The sequence below is a fragment of the Hippopotamus amphibius genome, chromosome 3 (assembly GCF_030028045.1).
Source record: "Hippopotamus amphibius kiboko isolate mHipAmp2 chromosome 3, mHipAmp2.hap2, whole genome shotgun sequence".
Lineage (NCBI taxonomy): Eukaryota > Metazoa > Chordata > Mammalia > Artiodactyla > Hippopotamidae > Hippopotamus > Hippopotamus amphibius.
Genome location: NC_080188.1, coordinates 64,599,942 through 64,614,785, shown reverse-complemented (window position 1 = coordinate 64,614,785; position 14,844 = coordinate 64,599,942). Strand labels below are relative to the sequence as shown.

Below are 14,844 nucleotides of genomic sequence, written 5' to 3'. Positions count from 1 at the left end.
ATTATAATTGAACTATTTCTCATAAGAGTCTAATTGGAGGAACAGGGCACAATGTTCAAACCACCATCTTATCAACATTTGCATCTCTAATTAGCAAGTGGGAAAATATGGGGGGAAGTGCAAAAGAATAGGTTATTTTGCTGAGTTTAGTCTTGTTAAACAGGAAAGAGATTTTTTTAAAGCTGATACTGCCAGGGAAAAAAGCTGCTGGCAGCTGGAGGCTTCACCAAATGTACAGCATCAGGTGGCTCTCCACCTAATTGATTATTAATATTGCCACTGAACACTTTGTTTCATGAAAGGCATGCATGTTGCACTGCCATTCCCTCATAATTGGAACTTCGTGTCCATGCATTTCCATGCAGGTGCATTGTCTCCCAAGCTGTGCTTTATATTCTTTGCAGGCAAAAATGGTTTAGAGAGAAAAGAAGAGTTTGAATACTAATTTGGAGGGAGACACTGCTTTCAGTGCCCGGTGATATCTGTTGGAATTTTCTCCTAGCATGCGTGTAGCGACAAGAAGGGATTTTGCTTATGAGATGCTTATCAGCCTTACAAATAGGTTTGCTACAAGTATTAGGTTCCCTGACTGGCAGTCAGCCTGCAAGCTTTGCATTGGTCCAGTCAGTATTTGCCAACGTCATCTCTTTATTTTGGTCACTTCATATGTTTTTCTGCCAATATAAGTAATATGCCTCTAATATTTACGCACAGAGAGCACAAGCACAGATAACTGTGTGAACCAAGTTAAAAATTACAATAAAATTAAACAATATCAACATCAAGTTTTAAAACACGGGAATAAATAATAAACCTTCTCTGATTTATAACAGATTTGTGGCTTGACCTCTGCACATACACACTGATTCCTTTGAGCCTACAGTACAATATCCAGTTTTTATTTTTAATCATTAATTCATTTATTCAAGAAATATTTATTGTTCACTCACTGTGTGCTGGATACTCTTCTAGTTTAAGGAAATATACGTCAAAGTCCCTAAAGGGTAACAAAACAAAACACTACCAAGAATAGAAATAAAAGAACAAGACATTGTCAGATAATTGCAAGTTAAAGGAAATAAGACAATGTCATATCTGAGAGGTTGATGGTTGTGGGGGATCAGGAGACACTTTAAAGTTCAAGGAGAATCTATCTGAAGAAATAACATTTGAGCTGAGATCTGAATGACAGGAAAGAGCCAGACTTGAAAAGATCTGGGTCAGGAAGCTCCAGGCAGGGGAGCAGAATACCTCAGAATGTGGTTATGGTTTAAAAAGGAGGCCAGTGTCTCTGAGACACAGTGAGCCACGAGAAGGGCAGGAAGCCCTTCACTCAGAGGGTTAGGCTGAGCTTGGGGACTCACACGTGGTAATGGTGTAAGGGATTTGGAATTGTTTCTGAATATATGCAGAGTCATTGGAGACTTTAAGGAATTGCCATGACCTGATATATATTTATGTCATTCTTGCTGCTCTAGGGAGTACAGATTTTATAAGTGTAAGAATGGAAGCAGAGATCCATTCTTGCTGCTCTAGGGAGTACAGATTTTATAAGTGTAAGAATGGAAGCAGAGACAACATTTAGGAGATTTTGCCTTACTTCAAATAAGAGAAGATAGTTGTTGGTCTTAGGGTAGAAATAGAAGAGAGAGAGAAAGGTGGAGAAATAAAGGCTACATTTAAATTCCTGTGGGTACAGAAAATGCTGCACATGGATCTTAAATTTGATTTTATCAAATGAATAAAACCTGGGAACTGTTTGGTCCTTCAGAAGAAAGTGAAATCTTCCATGCTAAAGGTCAGCCACCCCGGTAGAGTGATCTTTTCTTAGATGACCTAAAATCAGTGGTCAGTAAACGTCAACTGTTTTCCGATACAGTCTTTCTCTCTCAGCGATGCTTCAGCAGGGACAGTGACCTAGCCTGAGTCCATAATCCCAGGGCAGGAGGGTCTTTTATTTCCACAGCCCTTATTTCATGAAAATAAGGTTTTTGGTTTTTAAGGAAGTTCTTTGCTTTGAAATTTCTTTCAGTGCTTCGTCATATGCCTAAAGGCACTCTTTATTATAAACTCATTGTGGAAGAAAAATGGTAGTCATAGAGAGCAAAAAGAGCAAAAAGTCAGTGTTTTTTAATGGTGGTCAGACTTAGCAAGAGTCCAAACACTTTTTTTCTTTAAAGCTCTTTATTGGAATATAATTGCTTTACACTCTTGTACCAGCTTTTGAGGTACACCAAAGTGAATCAGCTGTATTTATACATATATCCCCATATCCCCTCCCTCCCGCTCTCCCTGTCCTGGCCCTCTAAGGCATCACCCATCACCGAGTTGATCTCCCTGTGTTATACAGCAGCTTCCCACTAGCTATCTATTTTACAGTTTTTAGTGTATCTATGTCTATGCTACTCTCTCACTTCATCCCAGCTTCCCCTTCAACTCCCCCCCCACCCCCAGGCCAGTGTCCTCAAGTCCATTCTCTACATCTGCATCTTTATTCTTAATTGGTAAATAAGAGGAAATGCTGAGTTACTTAACCTGAAAGGCAAGATTATAGTAAAGACTGATTAAGAACTATCTCAGGATCTAATCAACTTATAGTCCTTTTGCCTTGGAAAAGTTAACATTTTAAGGACATTTCAGTGCCATTTTGCTCCCTTGTAAGATATTATCAGAGTAATTCTACTTTGGACTCTTTTGATGGTTGTCATTATTAATTCATTTATCAACGTGCTTTTATCTCCTCACAGTTGAATTTAAGGCTTTAGAAATGTTGTTTTCAAATTTCAAGACAAGTTCACCTCCACAACGTGCTCTGCACACATTCAGCTCTCAAAAGCAATAAGCCAGATATATGTGCAATTAAGGGAGTGTTTCCCCAGCAGGAAAACAAAATCCCTTTCTTAGCAAATTCCTTCCCTTTGCAGAAGCTGCAACAGCTGAGCAAAATGTCACTCTAGTTTCTGTTACTAACCAAGTCCCTACGCCAGACTTGCAGTGAACCCATCGCTAAGACGCTGAGGTTTACAGCTGAGAAGAGGTTACTCACAAGGCAGCCAAGTAAGAACATGGAGAACGTCTTAGCTCAGCCTCCCGGAGGTGGAGGGGGTTGGGATATTTACGGGATAAGCAAGGCGGTGATTGGAGGTGGGAAAAGGCGTGGAAATGGGTGTTCTGCGCAGGAGCATCTCCGTGAAACGCTTTTTCATACTCAAAATAGAGGCGCCAAATGTGGCCTGAGGGTGTGTTTCCAGTCTTATGAAGTCAACAGGCCGCTCATCGCCTGCAACTGACCACAGGCCCAGTTTTAGGGTCAGGGGTCCCAACCAGCATTAGCCGCTCCCACCTCCCACCGGGCAGGAGCTGACTTCAAGTTTCTGTAAAACAACCGGACTTCGAGGAAGTTGGGGAGGTATGTAATTAAAGAGAGAAAAAAAGAAAGAAATACTAAAATGGGCTTAATCAGTGAAGGAGTTTAGAAACAAAGAGGCTTTGATAAGCTGTTGCCTTCCTTATCTGTTCTGTAAGACAAGCTCAAGAATTTCTGTTATCTGCTTCTGTTAAGTCCTTGGGGCATGGTTTCACTTTTACTTGCTTTTTTTTTTTTTTCCCATCCTTTGGCTATTGTTTTGGTACAGTTGTCTAAGGTGTAATTTCAGCTTGCTTGAAGTTCAGTACTTTTTACAGTATAAAAATACAAATACTTTCACAAAGCTGCTGAAAGGTACAAGGTATGTTGGACTGTGGGGCAACGCAGAAGTGGAGTGTCTTACTGCTGTTGCCAACCTAAGCAGCAAATAGCTGCATAAACAAAGTAGCCTTCCGTTCTTGACAAGAGAGAACTTGTAGAACAGTGTCTCCACAATAGACTTGGGGGGTGGGGAGACTTTATACACTTTTTCTTTTTTTTTTCATGGCCTTTTGATGCCTGTCTTTTAAGATACTTTTTATCCACAACTTTAATGGGTAAATAACGTTCACTTGCATTCTATAATGAAGACTTTTTTCTTGGTGGTCATATGAGACACCTGTTGTCAGTGTGAGACCGCAGCAGAAAATAATTCTGTGGTTTTGAACTCTGGAGCAATGGAGTTAAATCCTACCTGGTAAAAGTCTACAGAACAATTATTAGCTATAGGTATCTTTTAGCATTGTCGAGGCTTTACTATTAAAAGTGTGATGCATAGATGATCCGTACTGGCTTGACCTGGGAGCTTCTTAGGCACAATCTCAAGCCCCATCCAGGGCACTTAATCAGAATCTGCATTTTAGCAAAATTATCAGAACCAGTCTGCAATACTGGTTCTCAAACTAGGGTGCACACTGGGATCACCTGGGATTCATTAGAAAATACGGGTGCTTATAGTAGCCCACACTAAAGATACTGATTTAATAGGTATTTTATGCAGCCTGGGTTATCACTATTTTTGATAGGTTTTTAATAGCTCCCGGGGTGAGTCTAAAGTGCAACAAGCTTTGAGAACCACTGGTCTAAAGCAGTGGTCCCCAACTTTTTTGGCACCAGGGACCAGTTTCAGGGAAGACAGTTTTTTCTTGGACAGGGGTATGGTTCAGGTGGTACTGCAGATGAAGCTTCTTTGCTAGCCGGGCGCTCACCTCCTGCTATGGGGCCTGGTTCCTAACAGGCTGCCGGCTGGTACTGGTCTGCGAATGGGGTTTGGGATTCCTGGTCTAAAGGGCAAGGTTAAAACAAACAAATACAAGAGAAGCTTCAAATTTTTTACTTCTAAACCAGTCAGTAAAACTTGGCGGACTCCCAGCTTCTAGCTAATGCTTCTTCTAGAAGCTTGACTTGGCTGAGTGTGCATTTGATAATTGCCCCATAATTGCTTTACCTATTTGTTTGATTAATGTACCTGCATATGGCAATTCTAGGCTGAATCTCCATTCTCTTAGGTGTACACGTGCTTCTCAACTCTGCTATGTCATTTTCAACCTCAGTATTCAGACTTGAGGGACCCCAGTTTGAGTTTAGCAGAGTAACCTTTCTGATGGATATGGATTTTTCTAGCTAATGCTTGCTGGACTCACTTCTCATATTGGGTGGCATGTGGCAATTTTCCTTTGTTAATTAGAACAAATGTGCCAATTATGTTAATGTTTCTCCCAATATCAATCAGTGAATAATTTGACACAACACATCTGTCTTTCACAGGGGAGTAGAATAGAAAAGAAAACTGCAAGGTGCTTTGCTCTTTATTATTGACATATATGATTAGACAGTTCCTTAGCCAATCACATGGTTAACAAGTTCATGCATCAAAAGGGCAAAGGGTGCCAATAGCTCCTTGGGGGTCTGAGCACCTCTTCTTGTTGGCAATTTCCTGACCAAAGTCTGACTATCTCTAAAGGATCTCTGCAAAGAATTTAAGTGGTCTGTCTTTTCTTTTTTCCTTTTTTTTAATAAACTTGCATTTCCTCATCAGTAAATGCAGGTATGTCATTTACCCTGAACTACAGAAAGAAACAGGTTCTTAAGACGTATTTACAGCTTTCAAAAAGAATTCAGCTTAATTGATATAAAAGAGTACACTGAAAGAAATCACACAATCTAGCCTGTAGGATTATATTGAAGGTATTGTAAACATATGTAAATCCCCATTGGATTTATAATTTGTTGCAGTTTCTGCTTATATGTCTCCATGTGTCTTAACTTTGGAGCTTTCTGATTAATGGGAAAAAAATTGATTTTGCTTCTATTGTTTTACTGGCATTTGCAGTCCATACTTGGCAGGAGTTTATAGAGATGTAGCCAAATTATTTCACAGTGTGAGTAATGCCTATACCCTTGTGTTGACTCTGGCAGTATGGAGAAGAGACTCATGAAACCAACATATTAGCCTTCTTGAAGATAGTCAAAATGTATCCTGACCACTTTTCAGATAAAGCTTTTTGTTTAGTTTAGAATTTAAAGCATATGCACTCTAGGAAATGTGGCTTACATTCCTAATGTTTGATAATATTAAACTATGTACTTTTGTCATCTAAAGGCAAAACATCATCGTTTTTATAATGTCTATATTATTGTGGTTCCAAATATATTGTCACTATTGTTCTCTTATAAACAGTTGGCCAGAAAAGAAGAATGAATTTCAGATTATAAATTCTTTTTTCTTACTATGACACTTAAAGGAATAACTGAGAGCAGACATTTAATGTATTTGGAAATAGTTGTGCTTGCTAATACTAGTGTACTAGTGCCAGGCATTTCTAGAAAGCTCCGAATACATGAATCATCCTGGGATATGTTCCTTTTGCCCTGGGGGTTGGAAGGGATGAGGCAACGAATGGATGTGGTTGTTGATTTATTTTTATTACATCATTCTGCCCCAAATATGTCTTTTATTTTTTAATAGTAAAACATGAACGTAGTTAGGTTTTAAACAATTTTAGTAGTAAGCCATGAAAAAAAAAACTACTGGAGATAAGTAGTTTTTGGAAAATAATTGTCTTGTGTAAATGGGTCCTCCACTTTATATACTCTTAACTTTGGAAGTTTTGAAATCTGTTGTAGGTAGCCTAGCTTTTATGATGTTTAATTAGAGAGGAGGGAAGTGAATAAAGGTGATAAAGTGAGTATAGGAAGTCAAGATTAAATATGGGGATTATTTACTCCATCTGGAATGTTAATCCACTTTTCTCTGTCCTTGCTGATGATACAAATCAAAAATTAAATTTAAAATGAAAAAAAAAAGTATTTGGGGAAAAGATAATAGAATTTTTGAAACATGAGGGTGGTTAAATGCTTGAGGAGCTGCTCAAAAATGGTTAGTCAAGACTGAGCCGTTGAAAAATGATCTTCATGTTTTTCTGCAAAACTTCTCTTCCCCTGACAGCACTTATATAGCCAATAGTTCTGAATTTTATAAAATATCAGTAACAATAAAACTATGCATGTAAGAGCCATAAAAAAAAAAAGTTGATCCTTAAATCACACCACACACAGGCAGGGATGGCAGTTTTACACACCTTTTCTGGGAACACACAATATGGAGTCAGTGTGCTCTAGTTCTACAACTTATAATCAAATTGGGATTCACTCATCTTCATTAATAAAATCATATTAGGGTTTTCAGAACTCTGTGCTAGGCTGAAGGCGTCAGTAGGACTGAAAGACCCAACTGTTGGAGGGATTTCTAAACAGTTTATCCTCTTACTATCCTTACAATATGAGAGCTGGGAAGCAGTCCTCTTATAGGCTGGCTAGAAATATGACATCTCTTCTGGTATATGCACTAGGAGGAATTGAGGTTATAAATAAGGAGAAACTTTCCTCACCAGTAGAGTTTTATGAATGAAGTCTCATAAACCAAAACCAATAGTCCTATGTAGTGGACTGAAAGATTTCTCCCCATTTTTTTTTCCTGATAGGTATTATGAATATAGAGGTATGTATTTCTTAATAAAGACATGGAGGGACACCGAATCATCAACATTTAAAATATATTCATGCAGATGTAGTTCTGTTTGGGATAAACTTAGGGAAGAGACAATTAAATTCATTGACCGTCTCCTAATTCTAAGTGCTTTACCTTCCATATTTCATTAAATCTGCCTACAACCCTGGGAGGGTCGGTCTTTCCCTTTGTACAGGTGAGAATTGTGATTCTCAAAACTTAGAGCCTACTCAAGGCTGCAGACTGAGCAAATGGGAGAGCCAAAATACAGAGCCAAGTCTGGCCAACTCCAAAGCCGATGTTTTTTCTTATAACAAAAAACATTTTAGTGACTGTATATTTTTGAAATTTAGTTCACTAAAGTGACACAAATTGGGTGTAGCCTTATTTGATCAGTTTTCGTAAGTTAAATCATATAAAATCCAAAGATATCTTTTGGGTAAAGTTCTTTATTTCAAAAGTGTTATATTATCTCATCAGTTTTCCAAAAGTGGAGTACTCACATTTATTTAAGTTGTGTTACTATTACACACACTTCTTAAAATAATTAGAATTTTAGAATGTAAAAGAGAAGTGAAACTCAACTTTGGGTCCATTAATAAAGAATATCTCAATGATTTTTAAACATTTTATTTGATCAAGAAATTTTCCAAAATGTTTTTCTAAAGTGAAATTAATTGATAGGTTCACAGGTCACTGTTTTTTTGTCTGTCATAATACTGCTCTTAGTTTTTTGATAAATAGTACTTCTTAGTACTTAGAAGTCATCTGAATATTTCAGCTTCTAGAAATTAAAATATATGTATATATTGCTAAGAATCGATGGAATCCAACATTGTAATTGTCTGAAACTTTAGGAATCCTAATTTTTTAACATTTTTCCTAATTTCTGGCATCTGCAATAGTGCTTGGTGCATAGATATTCACAGAGTAAACTAATTTTGAGTAGATCCTACTATCTTATTGTTCTGTGCAGTCATGTCTTTGTTTCTTCTCTTTGAATGTGGCAACATATCTCAATTGAAGGAATGCTTATTTTCAGAACCTTATTGATTATTGCAATAATTTTTATTTTCCATATGGATAAAGTTCACTCATCCATGTCTCTGTTCATATATCATCCATTCTTTCTTTCACCACACTTTATTTCTGCTTCTCAAACAATAGCTTTTGCAAGTGCCCTTCCCTGTACCTGGAACACTCTGGCTCAGGATTGGCTCTTCCTAAATATTCGTGTCCTAGTGCAGCAGTCCCCAACCTTTTTGGCATCAGGGACCAATTTTGTGGAAGACAGTTTTTCCACGGACCGGGGGTTTGGGGATGATTCAAGCGCATTACATTTATGGTGCGCTTTATTTCTATTATTATTACATTGTAATATATAATGAAATAATTACACAACTCACCATATTGCTGACAGGAGGTGGAGCTCAGGTGGTAATGCAAGCGATGGAAATACAGATGAAGCTGTATTTACAGCTCGCCTGCTGCCGGCTTCCTGCTGTGTGCCTGATTCCCAACAGGCCACAGACCAGTGCTGGTCTGGCGGTTGGGGACCCCTTTGCTAGTGTGTAGACACCTCTTCAGAGAAGCCGTGCCTTTCTTCTAAAGTAAGGGTCAGCGGACTACAGTCTACAGGCCAAATATGGCCCACTTCCTGTTTTTGTAAACAAAGTTTTATTGGAATACAACCATGCTCATTCATTTACATTGTCTATGGTTTTTTTTCAGAGACCATATGGCCCCCAAAGTCTAAAATATTAAATATATAGTCCTTTACAGAGCAAGTTTTCTAACTCCTGATCAAAAACACTTTATAATGCTGATTTTTTTCTAGACCTTAGGACCACTGAAATTATTCAATATGTTTATTTATATATTGTTTATTTGTTTATATGTTGCTTTTTTTCTCTCTTGAGAATCACTTTGAGAACAAACTTTGTTTGGTTTATTGATGCATCCCAGGTACCAGAAATAGTGAGGCCACATAGTAGATGTTCAACAAATATTCATTGGGTAAACAATCAAAACATTTTTGAACATCTCTGCTAGGGCATTATGCTTTATATTGTGCATACAAAATGTATTGTTCGAAATGTATCATTGTAGGTATCATATACATATACAAGGTATATATTGTAAATATATATTTTAAATATTTATAGATATATATATATATAATCATGCTCTCAAGAGCTTTCATGATAGGATTCCACAAACTCTACATAAATTATTACAGTATAATATGATGAATGGTTTGAAAAGAGTGCTAGCGCTGCACGTAAAAGGAAAACACTGACTCTGCTTAGAAGAGACAAAAAAGGTTTAGAAAGGAAGTGTCTTTTGAGGTGAACACTGAAGAATGAATGGAATTGTCTCAGCAGAAAAGGAGGAGAAAGCATTCTGGGTAGAGTGCACAGACAGTACAAAGGTAGGAGTGGCCATGTTACTGATGGTTACATGCTAAGGAAACTTCAGGAATTTCAGTGTTCCTAGAGAATAGGATTAAGTTTTCCAGGTGAAGCTATTACCAGCCAGAGTCCTTGGACTCTTTAATCAATGGAAATTGATAAGAAGCAGACAAGGAATTCAGGCAAGGCTATATTGGGGCTCATGCCACAGCACGAGGAAGCGAAAACAAGAAACAAGTACCATTTCTTGCTCTCCTAGGAGGGTGCGCTGGTTCCTTCAGTGGGGTGAGGGTGGGGGCAGATCAGTGGGTTCCGAGGGGTGGCTTAGGGGGTCTGCCTACCCACTTGGTGCTGTGTGCAGGGGTTATGCACAGTACCTTGCTTTTGCTCCAAGTACCTCAGATGTTGGTTTGGGGCCTTTTGTAGCTCATTGTTTATAATTTGCCCCAAGTGAGGCATATATGCAGTTATTTTTAGTCCTTTATAGTTTCTTTGTATTTCTGTTGTTTGAAGAGACGTTTGTCCAGGTGCAAGCACTCTAGTAAAGGGTCCCAGGACCCAGCCTGTCTCCAGGCTAGAGCAGTCATTGAGGGCAGCTTGCAGAAGCTTTCATGTGGCACACTGTGAAGTTTGGATTTTAAACTGGATACAGTGACACATGGAGAACATCTTTTGCTGATATTATTGTTTTTAAGATTTACTTTTTAGAGAGAATTGTTGGAATTAAAATGGTATCAGAATACTTAAGAAGACTGGGGCTAAAGAAGAGGGCCAGGTTTGAGAAATATTTGAATAGTGTTACTGAACCCAGGTTCAGCTGCTTGCCGATCACAAGCCAATAATTCAGGAGACAAGTGTCAGTGGAAAGGAAAGGTGCTTTAATTGGAAGAGCTGGCAAACCTGGGAAAAAGGTGGACTCATGTCCAGAGACCAACTCCGAAGATTCTGCTCAGCCATGACAGCTTTTAAAGGGAATAATAGAGGGGGGAAGAATCAGCAAATCATCGAGGCAGAAGGTTGAGGTCTGCGTCCTTCTCTGTTGCACGCAAGCTGGCTGACTCTCTCTTCAGATGTTATCTTGCCCAAGTGATCTGCCCTTAGGATTGCTAAGGGAGCTGTGGCGGGTAGAGAGCTAGTCATTTTTTAATGGCTTAATTCTTCGTTTTTACTTCTTTTTATCTAGGAAAAGATTCAAGAGGTTAGACAAGGCATGGTATGCATTCAGGAGAGCATAAGTCAGGAGTTAGTCTCAATTGCTTAGTGATCTCATTCATATAATTAGGTTCTTTTAAGGTTAGATGGGAACAGAAAATGGGCAAATGAGAAAGGGGCAAAAGAGCTGCTTTCAGTTCTCCACTGTTAAACATTATTCCGTTTCTGTGGGAATAGGGATGAAGATCCACCTCCTGTAACTACTTCTTGCTGACATAGGGAGCCACATTCTCAGAGTGGAAGATGTCAACATGGGTCTGTAGCATCTCTGTGCTGACAATTTTAGTTGCTTTCTTACATATACGGGCAGAGCAAGCTACAATTATTTTGATGCCCATGAAAATATAGATTATTATGAGCAATAATATTATCTCCTTCCTTTGAGGCCAATTCTTGGAATTATGTTAGCCATAGATTCAGTACTGCTCACGATGGAGCAGCTTATGTCATGGCTACAGTCTGGTCATCATGCAGTTAGCTTTCTTCCCCCCTGGTTTTGTACTTGGGGTTACCCTGTAGGGTTCTGCTAAGTTCCAGTAAAATCTGTAACACAATGGAATGATTTTTGAAGAGAGCTGCGAGGATTACTATAAGCTTTGAGTTTAGGAATGGGAGAATAAGGACTCAATTAAGAAGACCAAGTTTATAGAGAGAGGACCAATGTGAGGAGATATTGACAGCAATTCAGCACCTTAGGCTTTTCATATTTGTTGGGCATTCAGATGGAATTATCTAGAAAGTAATTGGAAATGTGAATGTCGTTTAACAAAACTTGAGACTGAAGTTAATGGTTTTTGAGTTAGAAGCCGTGAGAGGGACTCACCCAGCCAGTACATAGAGGCTGGTTGTTTGAAACCTGGCATCACCTGAGGAGCTTTAAAAACACTGATACCTGGGCCCTTTGTCAGCCCAGTTAAATCAGACCCTCTGCAGGTGCGGCCCAGGCATGGGCAGGGCTTCACAGCTCCCCACGTGATTGGGGGATTCTCAACAAAGTTGAAAGCCACTGCTATAGTTAAAAGGGGAGAAAATGAAAGAGAGATCCCTGGGGAGGACTATATGAAAATGGTGGATGAAATGAAGGGACCAGTGAAAGAAGTTTTAGGAAGAACAGGTAAGTGGCAAGAGTACAGCAGAGCGAGAGAAAATGCACTTGGACTGGGCAGTTGGTGAGGTCTCTGGTCATCTCTAAAAGTGAAGTTTGAGTGTAAATTCAGACAGCAGTAAATTGAAGAGTGAATGGGCAGGTGAATAGCTGGTGATTGAATGTGCTGCTCTTTCAAGCAGTTTAGCCACTAAGGGAAGGAGAATGCAGAAGCATAGATGAGAAGGAGTGGACTTGTGGTGGGCAATTTTGTTGGTGGTTTGTTTTGGGGATGGAGGAGATGTGCATGTTTGTGGGTGACCTGACAGGAGAAAGGAAGAGCTTTGAGAAGAGTTTGTGTCTTTTGGCCTATTTGGTCTTAAATACATACGTCATCTGCTGAAATTAAGGAAGACCACAACAATATTGAGTAATTTGTTGATGACCTAGGGCCTGAAAAAGCCTAAGAGGTGGAGGAAGTGACTGGTGAGTGCAAATCTGAATGCAAGATTCGGCAAGGCAAGCCGAATCTTTGTCTTAGTTGCTGACACTTTTCAGCTCGGGTAAGATCTTGTTTTCATTTGTCTTTCTTTGACTGAATGTTGCACGAGGTCTCATAATGTGAAGATTGGTTTTTAAAGAACTATATCACATTGCTTAGCATCTTTGGCATGGACCATGTTGCCTAAGAAAATAACAAACCAGGGACTATTAAGTTAGGTTTAATGCAGGTGAATCTGGATATGTGCGAATAGAAGGTGTCTTTAGGACAGAATTTGATGGAATGCTGTTAGGAAAAAACGTGACCATTAAAAATATTTTAAAATATTTTGCATTAGATATTATTGTTTCCTGTTTACTAAACTTAAATCTTAATTTATAAGTCATTTAAACTAGTAAAGACACTGAAAGTTGCTATAACTTAATTTTAACTGAAGTAAATTATTTACTCTGTAGAAGAACAATGTTAACACCAGCTTAAAGTCGTATAGCAGTAATCAAAAGTGCTTTCATATATATTCTTTTTATATCTCACAGGATCTTTATGGAGTCATGACAAATATTAATATGTAGAGATAGAAAAATAAAGTTTAATGATGTTAAGTGACTTGCCTAAAGTCAAACAATTAGTGGATGGGACAGCTGGGTCTTAACTCTAGCCCTTAGAACTTGAAACTAAAGTGTCTTTCGGTAAGAGCTCATCGGCCTTATGTAAATGAGAAGCAATACACATAACTGCAGAAGTACCCAGGAGAAATATGCAGAGGGTTCCATTCACTGGTCCCCAACTCCCACTCCTATTATCCTGTTCTTTGGTTTTCTTGATTGTCAGCCTCTCTCATTCTCCCCTGAGTTCTTTTCTTGATGACAGAATCACCATCCTCCCATGCCCTAATGTAGTGATGGTCAAAATTTTTTTTTTTTTGGGGGGGTACACCAAGTTCATTCATCTGTTTTTATACACATATCCCCGTATTCCCTCCCTTCCTTGACTCCCCCCCCTTGAGTCCCGCCCCCCACCCCAGTCCTCTAAGGCATCTTCGATCCTGGAGTTGGACTCCCTTTGTTATACAACAACTTCCCACTGACTATTTTACAGTTGGTAGTATATATATGTCTGTGCTACTCTCTTGCTTCATCTCAGCTTCCTCTTCACCCAAAAATATGGAACGCTTCACGAATTTGCGTGTATCCTTGCGCAGGGGCCATGCTAATCTTCTCTGTATTGTTCCAATTTTAGTATATGTGCTGCCGAAGCGAGCACGATGGTCAAATTTTTTTAGCACATTTCTAAAAGACTTAAATAAAAGTAGAGGGATAGATAATATATATCTATATATCTCCCCAACATTTTAAAGTTGATATCTAAAATGTTTATCATAAAATTAAATAGTAGGAAAAGATAACATGTCTGGATGTATTATAAATATTTGGCATCTTTAAATAAAATGGTTTGGTGACTGAAGATGATCCAATGGAATGCAAACACCAGACACCGTAATGATTTCTTACCCAAAATTGTCCATTGACAAAATATGAGAACAAGTTCTTCTTTAATAGAAGGAGATATTTACAGTGTTCCTTTTTCTATCTTAATTTTTATTTCTACACCACTTCCTCCATGGATTTTTTTTAGTGTATCTAATTTTTTAAATTTATTTTTATTGGAGTATAGTTGATTTACGTTGTTAGTTTCTACTGTACAACGAAGTGAATCAGCTATATGTGTGTGTGTATGTGTATATATATCCCCTCCCTCTTGGATCTCCATCCCACTCGCCCCTCCCATCCCACCCACCTAGGTCATCACAGAGCTGAGTTTCCTGTGCTATACAGCAGGTTCCTACTAGCTCTCTGTTTTACACATGGTAGTGTATATATGTCAATCCTAATCTCCCAGTTCATCCCACCTTTCTCTTCCCCCACTGTGTCCACATTGTCTGTCCTCTATGTCTGTGTCTCTATTCCTACCCTGTAAATACTTTCGTGCCACTTTTCTAGATTCCACTCATATGCGTTAATATATGATATTTGTTATTGTCTTTCTGACTTACTTCACTCTGTATGACAGACTCTAGGTCCATCCACGTCTCTACAAATGACCCAATTTCGTTCCTTTTTAATGGCTAAGTGATATTCCATGGTATGTATGTACCACATCTTCTCTATCCAGTCATCTGTCAGTGAACATTTACGTTGTTTCCATGTCCTGACTATTGTA

The 14,844-nt window shown here is 38.7% G+C and overlaps 1 protein-coding gene and 1 non-coding gene across 2 annotated transcripts in view; one reads left to right on the top strand and one right to left on the bottom strand.

Moving 5' to 3' along the window:
- Window positions 1-14,844, top strand: part of UNC5C (unc-5 netrin receptor C) — a 377,961-nt gene that overhangs the window by 253,415 nt on the left and 109,702 nt on the right. The gene's annotated exons all lie outside the window — the stretch shown is intronic.
- Window positions 13,782-13,887, bottom strand: LOC130850540 (U6 spliceosomal RNA). The gene has a single exon (XR_009052913.1). It is a non-coding gene; the product is annotated as a U6 spliceosomal RNA (small nuclear RNA).